The sequence below is a fragment of the Rhinopithecus roxellana genome, chromosome 16, assembly GCF_007565055.1.
Source record: "Rhinopithecus roxellana isolate Shanxi Qingling chromosome 16, ASM756505v1, whole genome shotgun sequence".
In the NCBI taxonomy this organism is placed as follows: Eukaryota; Metazoa; Chordata; class Mammalia; order Primates; family Cercopithecidae; genus Rhinopithecus; species Rhinopithecus roxellana.
Genome location: NC_044564.1, coordinates 4,877,267 through 4,895,558, shown reverse-complemented (window position 1 = coordinate 4,895,558; position 18,292 = coordinate 4,877,267).

Here is an 18,292-nt window from a genome sequence, read left to right as displayed (position 1 = left end):
CACATCAGAAAGCAATATCTCCGAAAGCTTGTCTCTAGTTATTATCTGAGGATATTTCCTTTACACCATGGGCCCCAAATGGCTCCCAAAGATCACCTTGCTGACTTCACGAAAAGAGTGTTAGCAAACTGCTACCTGAGGAATAAGTTGTAACTCTGTGAGACGAATTCACAGATCACAAGGTAGTTTCTCAGAAACCTTCTTTCTCGTTTTTAACTGATGATATTTCCTTTATCAGCGTAGGCTTCAATGCCATCCAAAGTAGCCCTTCACAGGTTCCTAAAAGACAGTGTTAATGGCCTGCTACGTGAAACATAAGTGTAAATCTGTGAGGTGAACTCACACATCACAAAGAAGTTTCTAACAAAGCTTCTTTCTAGTTTTCATCTGAGGATATTTCCTTTGTCACCATAAGCTTCATTGCGCTGAGAAGTATCTCATTGCAGATTTCAAGAAAACTGTGTTAGCAAACTGATCACTGAAGAGAAAGGTGAAACTCTGTGAGTTGCATTCACCCAACACAATGCAGTTTCTCAGAAGGCTTCTATCCACTTGCTGTCGGAGGATATTTTCTTTTTCACCATAGCCCTCAAGGAGCTGCCAAATATCACTTTGCAGAATCCACGAAACCAGCGTTAGCAAACTGATCCAAGAAGGGAAGTTGGAACTCTGTGTGATGAAGTGACACATCAGAAAGCAATATCTCCGAAAGCTTGTCTCTAGTTATTATCTGAGGATATTTCCTTTTTCACCATGGGCCCTAATTGGCTGCCAAAGGTCAACTTGCAGATTCCACGAAAAGAGTGTTAACAAACTGCATCCGGAGGACTAAGTTGTAACTCTGTGAGACGAATTCACACATCACAAGGAAGTTTGTGAGAAAGCTTCTTTCTCGTTTTTAACTGATGATATTTCCTCTATCAGCATAGGCCTCAATGCCATCCAAAGTAGCCCTTCTCAGGTTCCTCAAAGACAGGGTTATTGGCCTGCTCCATGAAACATAAGTCTAACTCTGTGAGATGAATTCACACACCACCAAGAAGTTTCTAAGAAAGCATCTTCTAGCTTTCATCTGAGGATATTTCCTTTGTCACCATAAGCTTCATTGCACTAAGAAGTGTCCCATTGCAGATTTCAAGAAAACTGTTTTAGCAAACAGATCACTGAAGAGAAAGGTGTAACTCCGTGAGCTGCATTCACACATCGCAATGCAGTTTCTCAGAAGGCTTCTTTCCATTTGCAGTCGGAGGATATTTCCTTTTTCACCATAGCCATCAAGGAGCTTTCAAATATCACTTTGCAGAATCCACGACAGCAGTGTTGGCAAATTATTTCAAGAAGGGAAGGGTGGAACTCTGTGTGATGAAGTCACACATCAGAAAGCAATCTCTCCGAAAGCTTCTCTCTAGTTATTATCTGAGGATATTTCCTTTTTCACAATGGGCCCCAATTGGCTGCCAAAGATCACCTTCCAGATTCCACGAAAAGAGGGTCAGCAAGCTGCTCCTGAGAACTAAGTTGTAACTCTGTGAGTCAAATTCAACCATCACAAGGAAGTTTCTCAGAAAGCTTCTCTCTCGTTTTTAACTGATATTTCCTTTATCAGCGTAGGCCTCAATGCCATCCAAAGTAGCCCTTCTCAGGTTCCTCAAAGACAGTGTTAATGGTCTGCTCCACGAAACATAAGTGTAACTCTGTGAGATGAATTCACACATCACCAAGAAGTTTTAAAGAAAGCTTCTTCTAGTTTTCATCTGAGGTTATTTCCTCTGTCACCGTAAGCTTCATTGGGCTAAGAAGTATTCCATAGCAGATTTCCAGAAAACTGGGTTAGCAAATTGATCACTGAAGAGAAACGTATAACTCCGTGAGTTGCATTCACACATCGCAATGCAGTTTCTCAGAAGGCTTCTTTCCATTTGCAGTCGGAGGATATTTCCTTTTTCACCATAGCTCTCAAGGAGCTGCCCAATATCACTTTGCAGAATCCACGACAGCAGTGTTGGCAAATTGTCTTAAGAAGGGAAGGGTGGAGCTCTGTGTGATGAAGTCACACATCAGAAAGCAATCTCTCTGAAAGGTTCTCTCAAGTTATTATCTGAGGATATTTCCTTTTTCATCATGGGCCCCAACTGGCTCACAAACATCACCTTGCAGGTTCCACGAAAAGTGGGTCAGCAAACTGCTTCCTGAGGACTAAGTTGTAAGTCTGTGAGACGAATTCACAGATCACAAGGAAGTTTCTCAGAAAGCTTCTTCTCGTTTTTAACTGATGATATTTCCTTTATCAGCGTAGACCTCAATGCCATCCAAAGTAGCCCTTCACAGGTTCCTCAAAAACAGTGTTAATGGCCTACTCCGTGAAACATAAGTGTAACTCTGTGAGAAGAATTCACACATCACCAAGAAGTTTCTAGGAAAACATCCTTCGAGTTTTCATTTGAGAATATTTCCTTTGTCACCGTAAGATTCATTGTGCTAAGAAGTATCCCATTGAAGACTTCAAGAAAACTGTGTTAGCAAACTGATCACATAAGAGAAACGTGTAACTCTGTGAGTAGCATTCACACATCGCAATGCAGTTTCTCAGAAGGCTTCTTTGCAGTTGCTGTCGAAGGATATTTCCTTTTTCACCATAGCCCTGAAGGACTTGCCAAATATCACTTGCAGAATCCACGAGAAAAGTGTAAGCAAACTGTTCCAAGAAGGTAAGGGTGGAACTCTGTGTGATGAAATCACACATCAGAAAGCAATCTCTCCGAAAGGTTCTCTCTAGTTATTATCTGAAGATATTTCCTTTTTCAGCATGGACCCCAATTGGCTCCCAAAGATCACCTTGCAGATTCCATGAAAAGAGTGTTAGCAAACTGCGTCCTGAGGGCTAAGTGGGTACTCTGTGAGACGAATTCACAGATCACAAGGAAGTTTCTCAGAAAGCTTCTTTCTCGTTTTTAACTGATATTTCCTTTATCAGCGTAGACGTCAATGCCATCCAAAGTAGCCCTTCTCAGGTTTCATAGACAGTGTTAATGGCCTGCTCCGTGAAACATAAGTGTAACTCTGTGAGATCAATTCACACATCACCAAGAAGTTTCTAAAAATGCTTCTTTATCGTTTTCTTCTGAGGATCTTTCCTTTCTCACCATAAGCTTCATTGCGCTAAGAACTATCCCATTGAAGACCTCAAGAAAACTGTGTTAGCAAACTCATCACTGAAGAGCAACGTGTAACTCTGTGAGTTGCATTCACCCATCACAATGCAGTTTCTCAGAAGGCTCCTTTCCAGTTGCTGTCGAAGGATATTTCCTTTTTCACCATAGCCCTCAAGGAGTTGCCAAATATCACACTGCAGAATCCACGACAACAGTGTTAGCAACGTGTTCCAACAAGGGAAGGGTGCAACTCTGTGATGACGTCCCACATCAGAATGCAATCTCTCTGAAAGGATCTCTCTAGATATTATCTGATTATATTTCCTTTTTCACCATGGGCCCGAATTGGCTCCCAAAGGTCACTTTGCAGATTCCAAGAAAAGAGTGTTAGCAAACTGCGTCCTGAGGGCTAGGTTGTTACTCTGTGAGACGAATTCACACATCACAAGGAAGGTTCTCAGAAAGCTTCCTTCTCGTTTTTAACTGAAGATATTTCCTTTATCAGCGTAGGCCTCAATGCCATCCAAAGTAGCCCTTCTCAGGTTCCTCAAAGACAGTGTTAATGGCCTGCTCCATGAAACATAAGTGTAACTCTGTGAGCTGAATTCACACATCACAAAGAAGATTCTAGGAAAGCTTCTTTCTAGTTTTCATCTGAGCATATTTCCTTCGTCACCGTAAGCTTCATTGTGCTAAGAAGTATCCCATTGCAGATTTCAAGAAAACTGTCTTAGCAAACTGATCACTGAAGAGAAACGTGTAAGTCCATGAGTTGCATTCACACATCGCAATGCAGTTTCTCAGAAGGCTTCTTTCCAGTTGCTGTCGGAGGATATTTCCTTTATCACCATAGCCCTCAAGGAGCTGCCAAATATCACCTTGCAGAATCCACGACAACAGTGTTATCAAACTCTTCCAAGAAGGGAAGGGTGGAACTCTGTCTGATGAAGTCACAAATCAGAAAGCAATCTCTCCGAAATCTTCTCTCTAGTTATTATCTGAGGATAATTCATTTTTCACAATGGACCCCAAATGGCTCCCAAAGATCACCTTGTAGATTCCATGAAAAGAGTGTTAGCAAACTGCTTCCGGAGGACAAAGTTGTAACACTGTGAGACGAATTCACTGATCAGAAGGAAATTTCTCAGAAAGCTTCTTTCTCTTTTTTAACTGATGATATTTCCTTTATCTGTGTAGGCCTCAAGGCCATCCAAAGTAGCCCTTCTCAGGTTACTCAAAGACATAAATAATGGACTGCTCCATGAAACATAAGTGTAACTCTGTGAGATGAATTCACACATCACCAAGAAATTTCTAAGAAAGCTTCTTTCTAGTTTTCATCTGAGGATATTTCCGTTGTCACCGTAAGCTTCATTGCGCTAAGAAGTATCCCACTGCAGATTTCAGGAAAACTGTGTTAGCAATCTGATCACTGAAGAGAAACGTGTAACTCTGTGAGTTGCATTCACACATGGAAATGCAGTTTCTCAGAAGGCTTCCTTCCAGTTTCTGCCGGAGGATATTTCCTCTTTCACCATAGCCTTCAAAGAGCTGTCAAATATCACTTTGCAAATCCATGACAACAGCGTTAGCAAACTGTTCCAAGAAGGGAAGGGTGGAATTCTCTGTGATGAAGTCACACATCAGAAAGCAATCTCCCACAAAGCTTCCCTCTAGTTATTATCGGAGGATATTTCCTATTTCACCATGGGCTACAATTGGCTCCCAAAGATCACCTTGCAGATTCCACGAAAAGAGTCTTAGCAAACTGCTTCCTGAGGACTAAGTTGTAACTCTGTGAGACGAAATCACAGATCACACTGAAGTTTCTCAGAAAGCTTCTTTCTCGTTCTTAACTGGTGATATTTCCTTTATCAGCGTAGGCCTCAATGCCATCTAAATTGTCCCTCCTCAGGTTCCTCCCAGAAAGTGTTAATTGCCTGCTCCATGAAACGTAAGTGTAACTCTGTGAGATGAATTCACACATCTTTTTTTGTTGTGTCTCCGCCAGGCTTTGGTATCAGGATGATGTTGGCCTCATAAAATGAGTTAGGGAGGTTTCCCTCTTTTTTAATTGATTGGAATAGTTTCAGAAGGAATGGTACCAGGTCCTCCTTTTACCTCTGGTAGAATTCAGCTGTGAATCTATCTGATCCTGGACTATTTTAGGTGGGTAGGCTATTAATTGTTGCCTCAATTTCAGAGTCTGCTATTGGTCTATTCAGGGATTCAACTTGTTCCTGGTTTAGTCTTGGGAGAGTATAAGTGTCCAGGAAATTATCCATTTCTTCTAGATTTTCTAGCTGATTTGCGTAGAGGCGTTTATAGTATTCTCTGATGGTAGTTTGTATTTCTGTTGGGTCGGTGGTGATATCCCCTTTATCGTTTTTTTTTTTTTTTTTTTGCATCTATTTGATTCCTCTCTCTTTCTTCTTTATTAGTCTTGCTAGCAGTCTGTCAATTTTGTTGATCTTTTCAAAAAATCAACTCCTGGATTCATTGATTTTTTGGAGGGTTTTTTGTGTCTCTATCTCCTTCAGTTCGGCTCTGATCTTAGTTATTTCTTGCCTTCTGCTACCTTTTGAATGTGTTTGCTCTTGCCTCTCTGGTTCTTTTAATTGTGATGTTAGAGTGTCAATTTTAGATCTTTCCAGCTTTCTCTTGTGGGCATTTAGTGCTATAAATTTCCCTCTACACACTGCTTTAAATGTGTCCCAGAGATTCTGGTATGTTGTATCTTTGTTCTCATTAGTTTCACAGAACATCTTTATTTCTGCCTTCATTTCGTTCTCTACCCAGTAATCATTCAGGAGCTGTTCGATCAGTTTCCATGTAGTTGAGCGGTTTTGATTGAGTTTCTTAGTCCTGAGTTCTAGTTTGATTGCACTGTGGTCTGAGAGACAGTTTGTTATAATTTCTGTTATTTTACATTTGCTGAGGAGTGCTTTACTTCCAATTATGTGGACAATTTTGGAATAAGTGCGACGTGGTGCTGAGAAGAATGTATATTCTGTTGATTTGGGGTGGAGAGTTCTATACATGTCTATTAGGTGCCCTTGGTGCAGAGATGAGTTCAATTCCTGGATATCCTTGTTAACTTTCTGTCTCGTTGATCTGTCTAATGCTGACAATGGAGTGTTGAAGTCTACCATTATTATTGTATGGGAGTCTAAGTCTCTTTGTAAGTCTCTAAGAAATTGTTGTCTAAATCTGGGTGCTCCTGTATTGGGTGCATATATATTTAGGATCACCAAGAAGTTACTAAGAGATCTCTTTATAGTTTTCATCTAAGGATATTTCCTTTGTCACCGTAAGGCTCGTAGCGCTAAGAAGTATCCCACTGCAGATTTCAAGAAAACTGTGTTAGCAAACTGATCACTGAAGACAAACGTGTAATTCTGTGAGTTGCATTCACACATGGCACTGCAGTTTCTCAGAAGGCTTCTTTCCAGTTTCTGTCAGAGCATATTTCCTTTTTCACCATAACCCTCAAGGAGCTGCCAAATATCACTTTGCAAATCCACGACAACACCCTTAGCAAACTGTTCCAAGAAGGGAAGGGTGGAATTCTCTGTGATGAAGTCACACATCAGAAAGCAATCTCCCACAAAGCTTCCCTCTAGTTATTATCGGAGGATATTTCCTTTTTCACCATGGGCTACAATTGGCTCCCAAAATCACCTTGCAGATTCCACGAAAGGAGTGTCAGCAAACTGCTTCCTGAGAACTAAGTTGTAACTCTGTGAGACGAAATCACAGATCACACTGAAGTTTCTCAGAAAGCTTCTTTCTCGTTCTTAACTGATTATATTTCCTTTATCAGCGTATGCCTCAATGCCATCCAAAGTAGCCCTTCTCAGGTTCCTCATTGACAGTGTTAACGGCCTGCTCCATGAAACATAAGTGTAACTCTGTGAGATGAATTCACACATCATCAAGATGTTTCTAAGAAAGTTTCTTTCCAGTTTTCATCTGAGGATATTTCCTTTGTCACCATAAGCTTCAGTGCGCTAAGAAGTATCCAATAGCAGATTTGAAGAAAACTGTGTTAGCAAACTGATCACTGAAGAGAAAGGTGTAACTCTGTGAGTTGCATTCGCACATCACAATGCAGTTTCTCAGAAGGCTTCTTTCCAGTTTCTCTCGGAGGATATTTCCTTTTTCACCATAGCCCTCAAGGAGCTACCAAATATCACTTTGCAGAATCTGCGACAACAGCATTGGCAAACTGCTCCAAGAAGGAAAGGGTGGAACTCTGTGTGAGGAAGTCACACATCGGAAAGCAATCTCTCAGAAAGCTTCTCTCAGGTTATTATCGGAGGATATTACCTTTTTCACCATGGGCCCCAATTGGCTCCCAAAGATCACGTTGCAGATTCCACGAAAAGAGTGTTAGCAAACTGCTTCCAGAGAACTAAGCTGTAACTCTGTGAGTGCAATACACAGATCGCAAGGAAGTTTCTCAGAAAGCTTCTTTCTCGTTTTTAACTGATGATATTCCCTTTATCAGCGTAGACCTCAATGAAAACCAAAGTAGCCCTTCTCAGGTTCCTCAAAGACAGTGTTAATGGCCTGCTCCATGAAGCATAAGTGTAAATCTGTGAGATGAGTTCACACATCACAAAGAAGTTTCTAAGAAATCTCTTTCTAGTATTCATCTGAGGATATTTTCTTTGTCACCGTAAGCTTCATTGCACTAAGAAGTATCCCAATGCAGATTTCAAGAAAACTGTGTTAGCAAACAGATCACTGAAGACAAACGTGTAATTCTGTGAGTTGCATTCACACATGGCACGGCAGTTTCTCAGAAGGCTTCTTTCCAGTTTCTGTCGGAGGATATTTGCTTTTTCACCATAGCCCTCAAGCAGCTGCCAAATATCACTTTGCAGAATCCATGACAACAGCGTTAGCAGACTGTTCCAAGAAGGGAAGGGTGGAACTCTGTGTGATGAAGTCACACATCAGAAAGCAATCTCTCCGAAAGCTTCTCTGAGGTTATCCGCGGATATTTCCTTTTTTACCATGGGCCCCAATTGGCTCCCAAAGATCACCTTGCAGATTCCACGAAAATAGTGTTAGCAAACTGCTTCCAGAGAACTAAGTTGTAACTCTGTGAGACCAATTTCCGGAACCCAAGGAAGTTTCTCAGAAAGCTTCTTTCTCGTTTTTAAGTGATGACATTTGCTTTATCAGCGTTGGCCTCAATGGCATCCAAAGTAGCCCTTCTCAGGTTCCTCAAAGACAGTGTTAATGGCCTACTCCATGAAACATAAGTGTAACACGGTGAGATGAATTCACACATCACCAAGAAATTTCTAAGAAAGCTTCTTTCTAGTTTTCATCTGAGGATATTTCCGTTGTCATCGTAAGCTTCATTGCACTAAGAAGTATCCCACTGCAGATTTCAGGAAAACTGTTTTAGCAATCTGATCAATGAAGAGAAACGTGTAACTCCATGAGTTGCGTTCACACATGGCAATGCAGTTTCTCAGAAGGCTTCTTTCCAGTTTCTGTCGGAGGATATTTCCTCTTTCACCATAGCCATCAAGGAGCTACCAAATATCACTTTGCAAATCCACGACAACAGCGTAAGCAAACTGTTCCAAGAAGGGAAGGGTGGAATTCTCTCTGATGAAGTCACACATAAGAAAGCAATCTCCCACAAAGCTTCCCTCTTGTTATTATCGGAGGATATTTCCTTTTTAACCATGGGCCCCAATTGGCTCCCAAAGATCACCTTGCAGGTTCCACGAAAAGAGTGTTCTCTAACTGCATCCATAGAACTAAGCTGTAACTCTGTGATACCAATACACAGATCGCAGGGAAGTTTCACAGAAAGTTTCTTTCTCGATTTGAACTGATGATATTCCCTTTATCAGCGTAGGCCTCAATGACAACAAAAGTAGCCCTTCTCAGGTTCCTCAAAGACAGTGTTAATGGCCTGCTCCATGAAACGTAAGTGTAAATCTGTGAGATGAATTCACACATCACCAAGAAGTTTTTAAGAAATCTCTTTCCAGTTTTCATCTGAGGATATTTCCTTTGTCACCGTAAGCTTCATTGCGCTAAGAAGTATCCCATTGCAGATATCAAGGAAACTGTGCTAGCAAACTGATGACTGAAGAGAAACGTGTAACTCTGTTAGTTGCATTCACACATCACAATGCAGTGTCTCAGAAGACTTCTTTCCAGTTGCTGTCAGAGGATACTTCCTTTTTCACAATAGCCCTCAAGGAGCTGCCAAATATCACTTTGCAGAATCCACGACAACACTGTTAGCAAACTGTTTCAAGAAGGAAGAGTGGAAATTTGTGTGATGAAGTCACACATCAGAAAGGAATCTCTCCGAAAGCTTCTCTCAGGTTATTATCTGAGAATATTTCCTTTTTCACCATGGTCCCAATGGACTCCCAAAGACCACATTGCAGATTCCACGAAAACAGTGCTAGCAAACTGCTTCCTGAGGACTAAGTTGTAACTCTGTGCGACAAGTTCACAGATCACAAGGAAGTTTCTCAGAAAGCTTCTTTCTCGTTTTTAACTGATGATATTTCCTTTATCAGCGTAGGCTTCAATGCCATCCAAAGTAGCCCTTCTTGGGTTCCTCAAAGATAGTGTTAATTGCCTGCTCCATGAAACATAAGTGTAACTCTGTGAGATGAATTCACACATCACCAAGAAGTTTCTAAGAAAGCTTCCTTCTAGTTTTCATCTGAGGATATTTCCTTTGTCATCGTAAGATTCATTGCGCTAAGAAGTATCCCATTGCAGATTTCAAGAAAACTGTGTTAGCAAACTGATCACTGAAGAGAAACATGTAACTCTGTGAGTTGCATTCACACATGGCAATGCAGTTTCTCAGAATGCCACTTTCCAATTTCTTTCGGAGGATATTTCCTTTTTCACCATAGCCCTCAAGGGGCCCGCAAATATCAATTTGCAGAATCCACGACAACAGTGTTAGCAAACTGTTCCAAAAAGGGAAGGGTGGAACTCTGTGTGATGAAGTCACACGTCACAAAGCAATCTCTCCGAAAGCTTCTCTCTAGTTATTAACTGAGGATATTTCCTTTTTCACCATGGGCCTCAATTGGCTCTTGAAGAACACCTTGCAGATTCCACGAAAAGAGTGTTAGCAAACTGCTTCTTGAGGACTAACTTGTTACTCTGTGAGACGAACTGACAAATCACAAAGAGTTTCTCAGAATGCTTCTTTCTCGTTTTTAACTGATGATATTTCCTTTATCAGCGTAGGCCTCTGTGCCATCCAAAGTAGCCCTTCTCAGGTTCTTCAAAGACAGTGTTTATGGCCTCCTCCATGAAACATAAGTGTAACTCTGTGAGATGAACTCACACATCACTAACAAGTTTCTAGGAAAGCTTCTTGCTAGTTTTCGTCTGAGGATATTTCCTTTGTCACCGTAAGCTTCATTGTGCTAAGAAGTATCCCATTGCAGATTTCAAGAAAAGTGTGTTAGCAAACTGATCACTGAAGAGAAACGTGTAACCTCGTGAGTTGCATTCAAACATCAGAATGTAGTTTCTCCAAAGGCTTCTTTCCAGTTGCTGTCTGAGGATATTTCCTTTTTCACCATAGCCCTCAAGGAGCTGCCAAATATCACTCTGCAGAATCCATGACAACAGTGTTAGCGGAGTGTTCCAAGAAGGGAAAGTTGGAACTCTGTGTGGTGAAGTTACACATCAGAAAGCAATCTCCCAGAAAGCTACTGTCTCGTTATTATCTGAGGATATTTGCTTTTTCACCATGGGCCCCAATTGGCTCCCAAATATCACCTTGCGGATTCCACGAAAAGAGTGTTAGCAAACTGCTTCCTGAGGACAAAGTCGTAACTCTGTGAGACGAATTCACAGATCACAAAGAAGTTTCTCAGAAAGCTTCTTTCACGTTTTGAACAGATGATATTTCCTTTATCAGCGAAGGCCTCAATGCCATCCAAAGTAGACCTTCTCAGGTTCCTCAGTGACAGTGTTAATGGCCTACTGCTTGAAACTTAAGTGGAACTCTGTGAGATGAATTCACACATCACCGAGAGATTTCTAAGAAAGCTTCTTTCTAGTTTTCATCTGAGGATATTTACTTTGTCACCGTAACCTTCATTGTGCTAAGAAGTATCCCATTGCAGATTTCAAGAAAACTGTGTTAGCAAACTGATCACTGTAGAGAAACAAGTAACTCTGTGAGTTGCATTCACACATCGCAATGCCGTTTCTCAGAAGGATTCTTTCCAGTATCTGTCTTAGGATATTTCCTTTTTCACCATGTCCCTCATGGAGCTGCCAAGTATCACTTTGCAGAATCCACAACAACAGTGTTAACAAACTGTTCGAAGAAGGGAAGAATGGAACTCTGTGAGATGAAGTCACAAATCAGAAAGCAATCTCTCCGAAAGCTTTTCTCCAGTTATTATCTGAGGATATTTCCTTTATCACCATGGGCCCCAATTGGCTCCCAAATATCACCTTGCAGATTCCACGAAAAGATTGTTAGCAAACTCTTTCCTGAGGACTAAGTTTAATACTGTGAGACGAATTCACGGATCACAAGAAGTTTCTCAGAAAGCTTCTTTCTCGTTTTTCACTGATGATATTCCCTTTTTCAGCATAGGCCTCAATGCCATTAAAAAGTAATCCTTCTCAGCTTCCTCAAAGACAGTGTTAATGGCCTGATCCATGAAACGTAAGTGTAACGCTGTTAGAGGAATTCACACATCACCAAGAAATTTCTACGAAAGCTTCTTTCTAATTTTCATCTGATGATATTTCCTTTGTCACTGTAAGCTTCATTGCACTAAGAAGTATCCCATTGCAAATATCAAGAAAACTGTGTTAGCAAACTGATCACTGAAGAGAAACGTGTAACTATGTGACTTGCATTCACACATGGCAATGCAGTTTCTCAGAAGGCTTCTTTCCCGTTTCTGTCGGAGGATATTTCTTTTTCACAATAGCCCTCAAGGAGCTGCCAAATATCACGTTGAAGAATCCATGACAACAGCGTTAGAAAACTGTTCCAAGAAGGGAAGGGTGGAACTCTGGTTGATGAAGTCAGCATGGTCCCCAGTTGGCTCCCAAAGATCACATTGTAGATAACATGAAAACTGTGTTATCAACCTGCTTCCTGAGGACTAAGTAGTAACTCTGTGTGACGAATTCACAGATTACAAGGAAGTTTCTCAGAAAGCCTCTTTCTCATTTTCACTGATGATATTCCCTTTATCAGCGTAGGCCTCAATGTCATCGAATGTAGCCCTTCTCAGGTTCCTCAATGACAGTGTTAATGGCCTCCTCCATTCATCGTAAGTGTAACTCTGTGAGATGAATTCACACATCACCAAGAAGTTTCTAAGAAAGCTTCTTTCTAGTTTTCATCTGAGGATATTTTCTTTGTCACCATAAGCTTCATTGCACTAAGAAGTATTCCATTGCAAATTTCAAGAAAAATTGGTTAGCAAGCTGATCACTGAAGAGAAACGTGTAGCTCCGTGTGTTGCATTCACACATCCCAATGCAGTTTCTCAGAAGGCTTCTTTCCAGTTGCTGTCGGAGGATATTTCATTTTCACCATAGCCCTTAAGGAGCTCCCAAATATCACTTGGCAGAATCCACGACAAAAGCGTTAGCACCCTCTTCCAAGAAGGGAAGGGTGGACCTCTGTGTGATGGAGTCACACATCAGAAAGCAATCTCTCCGAAATCTTCTCTCTAGTTATTATCTGAGGATATTTCCTTTCTCACCATGGGCCCCAATTTTCTCCCAAAGATCACCTTGCAGATTGCAAGAAAAGAGTGTTAGCAAACTTCTTCCTGAGGACTAAGTTGTAACGCCGTGAGACGAATTCAGAGATCACAAGAACTTTTCTCAGAAAGCTTCTTTCTCGTTTTTCACTGATGATATTCCCTTTATCAGCGTAGGCTTCAGTACCATCCAAAGCAGCCCTTCTCAGGTTCTCAAAGACAGTGTTAATGGCCTGCTCCATGAAACATAAGTGAAACTCTATTAGATGAATTCACACATCACCAAGAAATTTCCACGAAAGCTTCTCTCTAGTTTTCTTCTGAGGATATTTCCTTTGTCACGGTAAGCTTCATAGCACTAAGAAGTATCCCATTGCAGATTTCAAGAAACCGGTGTAGCAAACTGATAACTGAAGAGAAACGTGTAACTCTGTGAGTTGCATTCATACATCGCAGTGCAGTTTTTTAGAAGGCTTCTTTCCACTTGCTGTCAGAGGATATTTCCTTTTTCACCATATCGCTCAAGGAGCTGCCAAATATCACTTTGCAGAATCCACGACAACAGTGTTAGCAAACTGATCCAAGAAGGGAAGGGTGGAACTGTGTGTGATCAAGTCACACATCAGAAAATAATGTCTCAGAAAGCTTCTCTCTAGTTATTATCTGAGGATATTTCCTTTTTCACCATGGCCCCAATTGGCTCCCAAAGATCACCTTGCAGATTCCACGAAAAGAGTGTTAGCCAACTGTTTCCTGAGGACTACGTTGTAACTCTGTGAGACTTATTCGCAGATCACAAGGAAGGTTCTCAGAAAGCTTCTTTGTCGTTTTGAACTGATGATATTTCCTTCATCAGCGTAGGCCTCAATGCGATCCAAAGTAGCCTTTCTCAGGTTCCTCAAAGAAAGTGTTAATAGCCTGCTCCATGAAAAATAAGTGTAACTCTGTGAGATGAATTCACACATCACCAAGAAGTTTCTAAGAAAGCTTCTTTCTGGTGTTCATCTGAGGATATTTACTTTTTCACTGTAAGCTTCATTGCGCTAAGAAGTATCCCATTGTAGATTTCAAGAAAACTGTGTTAGCAAGCTGATCACTGAAGAGAATCGTGTACCTCTGTGAGTTGCATTCACACACCACAATGCAGTTTTTCAAAAGGCTTCTTTCCAGTTGCTGTCGGAGGATATTTCCTTTTTCACCATATCCCTCAAGGAGCTGCCAAATATCACTTTGCAGAATGCACGACAACAGGGTTAACAAACTGTTCCAAGAAGGGAAGGGTGGAACTCTGTGTGATGAAGTCCCACGTCAGGAAGTAATCTCTCCAAAAGCTTCTCTCTAGTTACTATCGGAGGATATTTCCATTTTCACCATTGGCCCCAATTGACTCCCAAAGATCCCTTTGCAGATTCCACGAAAAGAGTCTTAGCAAACTGCTTCCTGAGGACGAAGTTGTAACTCTGTGCGACGAATTCACAGATCACAAGGAACTTTCTCAGAAATCTTCTTTCTCGTTTTTAACTGATGATATTTCCTTTATCAACGTAGGCCTCAATGCCATCCAAAATAGCCCTTCTCAGGTTCCTCAAAAACAGTGTTAATGGCGTGCTCCATGAAACATAATTGTAACTCTGTGAGATGAATTCACACATCATCAAGAAGTTTCTAAGAAAGCTTATTTCTAGTTTTCATCTGAGGATATTTCCTTTGTCAACGTAAGCTTCATTGCACTCAGAAGTATCCTATTGCAGATTTCAAGAAAACATTGTTAGCAAACTGATCACTGAAGAGAAACGTGTACTCTGTGAGTAGCATTCACGTATCGCAATGCAGTTTCTCAGAGGGATATTTTCCAGTTGCTGTGGGAGGATATTTCCTTTTTCACCATAGCCCTCAAGGAGCTGCCAAATATCACTTTGCAGAATTCACGACAACAGTGTTAACAAACTGTTCGAAGAAGCGAAGGGTGGAACTCTGTGTGATGAAGTCACACGTCAGAAAGCAATCTCTCCGAAAGCTTCTCTCCAGTTATTATCTGAGGATATTTCCTTTTTCACCATGGGCCCCAATTGGCTCCCAAAGATCATTTTGCAGATACCACATAAAGAGTCTTAGCAAACTGCTTCCTGAGGACTAATTTGTAACTCTGTGAGACAAATTCACAGATCACAATGAAGTTTCTCAGAAAGCTTCTTTCTCCTTTTTAACTGATGGTATTTTCTTATCAGCGTAGGCCTCAAGGTCATCAAAAGAAGCCCTTCTCAGGTTCCTCAAAGACAGTGTGAATGGACTACCCCAGGAACCATAATTGTATCTCTGTGAGATGAATTCACACATCACCAAGAAATTTCTAGGAAAGCTTTTTTCTAGTTTTCATCTGATGATATTTCCTTTGTCACTGTAAGCTTCATTGCGCTAAGAAGTATCCCATTGCAGATTTCAAGAAAACTGTGTTAGCAAACTGATCACTGAAGAGAAACGTGTAACTCTGTGAGTTGCATTCACACACGGCAATGTAGTGTCTCAGAAGGCTTCTTTCCAGTTTCTGTCGGAGGATATTTCCTTTTTCACAATAGCCCTCAAAGAGCTGCCAAATATCACGTTGAAGAATCCATGACAACAGTGTTATAAAACTGTTCCAAGAAGCGAAGGATGGAACTCTGGTTGATGAAGTCGGCAAGGTCACCAATTGGCTCCCACAGATCACATTGTAGATTTCATGAAAAGTGTGTTATCAAACTGCTTCCTGAGGACCAAGTTGTAACTCTGTGACACGAATTCACACATCACAAGGCAGTTTCTCAGAAAAATTCTTTCTCCTTTTTGACTGATGATATTCCCTTTATCAGCGTACGCCTCAATGCCATCCAAAGTAGCCATTCTCAGGTTCCTCAATGAGAGTGTTAATGGTCTGCTCCATTCATCGCAAGTGTAACTCTGTGAGATGAATTCACACATCACCAAGAAGTTTCTAAGAAAGCTTCTTTCTAGTTTTCACCTGAGGATATTTATTTTGTCACCATAAGCTTCATTGCGCTAAGTATCCCATTGCAGATTTCAAGAAAACTTTGTTAGCAAGCTGATTACTGAAGAGAAACGTGTAACTCCGTGAGTTGATTCACACATCCCAATGCAGTTTCTCAGAAGGCTTCTTTCCAGTTGCTGTCGGAGGATATTTCATTTTCACCATAGCCCTGAAGGAGCTCCCAAATATCACTTGGCAGAATCCACGACAAAAGCGTTAGCACCCTCTTCCAAGAAGGGAAGGGTGGACCTCTGTGTGATGGAGTCACACATCAGAAAGCACCGGAAGGAAGCCCTAAATATGGAAAGGAACAACCGGTACCAGCCATCGCAAAAACATGCCAAAATGTAAAGACCATCGAGGCTAGGAAGAAACTGCATCAACTAACGAGCAAAATAACCAGTTAATATCATAATGGCAGGATCAAGTTCACACATAACAATATTAACCTTAAATGTTAATGGACTAAATGCTCCAATTAAAAGACACAGACTGGCAAACTGGATAAAGAGTCAAGACCCATCAGTCTGCTGTATTCAGGAGACCCATCTCACATGCAGAGACATACATAGGCTCAAAATAAAGGGATGGAGGAAGATCTACCAAGAAAATGGAGAACAAAAAAAAGCAGGGGTTGCAATCCTAGTCTCTGATAAAACAGACTTTAAACCATCAAAGATCAAAAGAGACAAAGAAGGCCACTACATAATGGTAAAGGGATCAATGCAACAGGAAGAGCTAACTCTCCTAAATATATATGCACCCAATACAGGAGCACCCAGATTCATAAAGCAAGTCCTTAGAGACTTACAAAGAGACTTAGACTCCCATACAATAATAATGGGAGACTTCAATACTCCACTGTCAACATTAGACAGATTAACGAGACAGAAAGTTAACAAGGATATCCAGGAATTGAACTCATCTCTGCACCAAGCGGACCTAATAGACATCTACAGAACTCTCCACCCCAAATCAACAGAATATACATTCTTCTCAGCACCACATCGCACTTATTCCAAAATTGTCCACATAATTGGAAGTAAAGCACTCCTCAGCAAATGTAAAAGAACAGAAATTACAACAAACTGTCTCTCAGACCACAGTGCAGTCAAACTAGAACTCAGGACTAAGAAACTCAATCAAAACCAATCAACTACATGGAAACTGAACAACCTGCTCCTGAATGACTACTGGGTACATAACGAAATGAAAGCGGAAATAAAGATGTTCTCTGAAACCAATGAGAACAAAGATACAACATACCAGAATCTCTGGGACACATTTAAAGCAGTGTGTAGAGGGAAATTTATAGCACTAAATGCCCACAAGAGAAAGCAGGAAAGATCTAAAATTGACACTCTAACATCACAATTAAAAGAACTAGAGAGGCAAGAGCAAACACATTCAAAAGGTAGCAGAAGGCAAGAAATAACTAAGATCAGAGCCGAACTGAAGGAGATAGAGACACAAAAAACCCTCCAAAAAATCAATGAATCCAGGAGTTGGTTTTTTGAAAAGATCAACAAAATTGACAGACCGCTAACAAGGCTAATAAAGAAGAAAAGAGAGAGGAATCAAATAGATGCAATAAAAAATGATAAAGGGGATAACACCATTGACCCCACAGAAATACAAACTACCATCAGAGAATACTATAAACGTCTCTACGCAAATCAACTAGAAAATCTAGAAGAAATGGATAATTTCCTGGACACTTACACTCTCCCAAGGCTAAACCAGGAAGAAGTTCAATCCCTGAATAGACCAATAGCAGGCTCTGAAATTGAGGCAACAATTAATAGCCTACCCACCAAAAAAAGTCCAGGACCAGATGGATTCACAGCTGAATTCTACCAGAGGTACAAGGAGGAGCTGGTACCATTCCTTCTGAAACTATTCCAATCAATAGAAAAAGAGGGAATCCTCCCTAACTCATTTTATGAGGCCAACATCATCCTGATACCAAAGCCTGGCAGAGACACAACAAAAAAAGAGAATTTTAGACCAATATCCCTGATGAACATTGATGCAAAAATTCTCAATAAAATACTGGCAAACCGGATTCAGCAGCACATCAAAAAGCTTATCCACCATGATCAAGTGGGCTTCATCCCTGGGATGCAAGGCTGGTTCAACATTCGCAAATCAATAAACGTAATCCAGCATATAAACAGAACCAAAGACAAGAACCACATGATTGTCTCAATAGATGCAGAAAAGGCTTTTGACAAAATTCAACAGCCCTTCATGCTAAAGACGCTCAATAAATTCGGTATTGATGGAACGTACCTCAAAATAATAAGAGCTATTTATGACAAACCCACAGCTAATATCATACTGAATGGGCAAAAACTGGA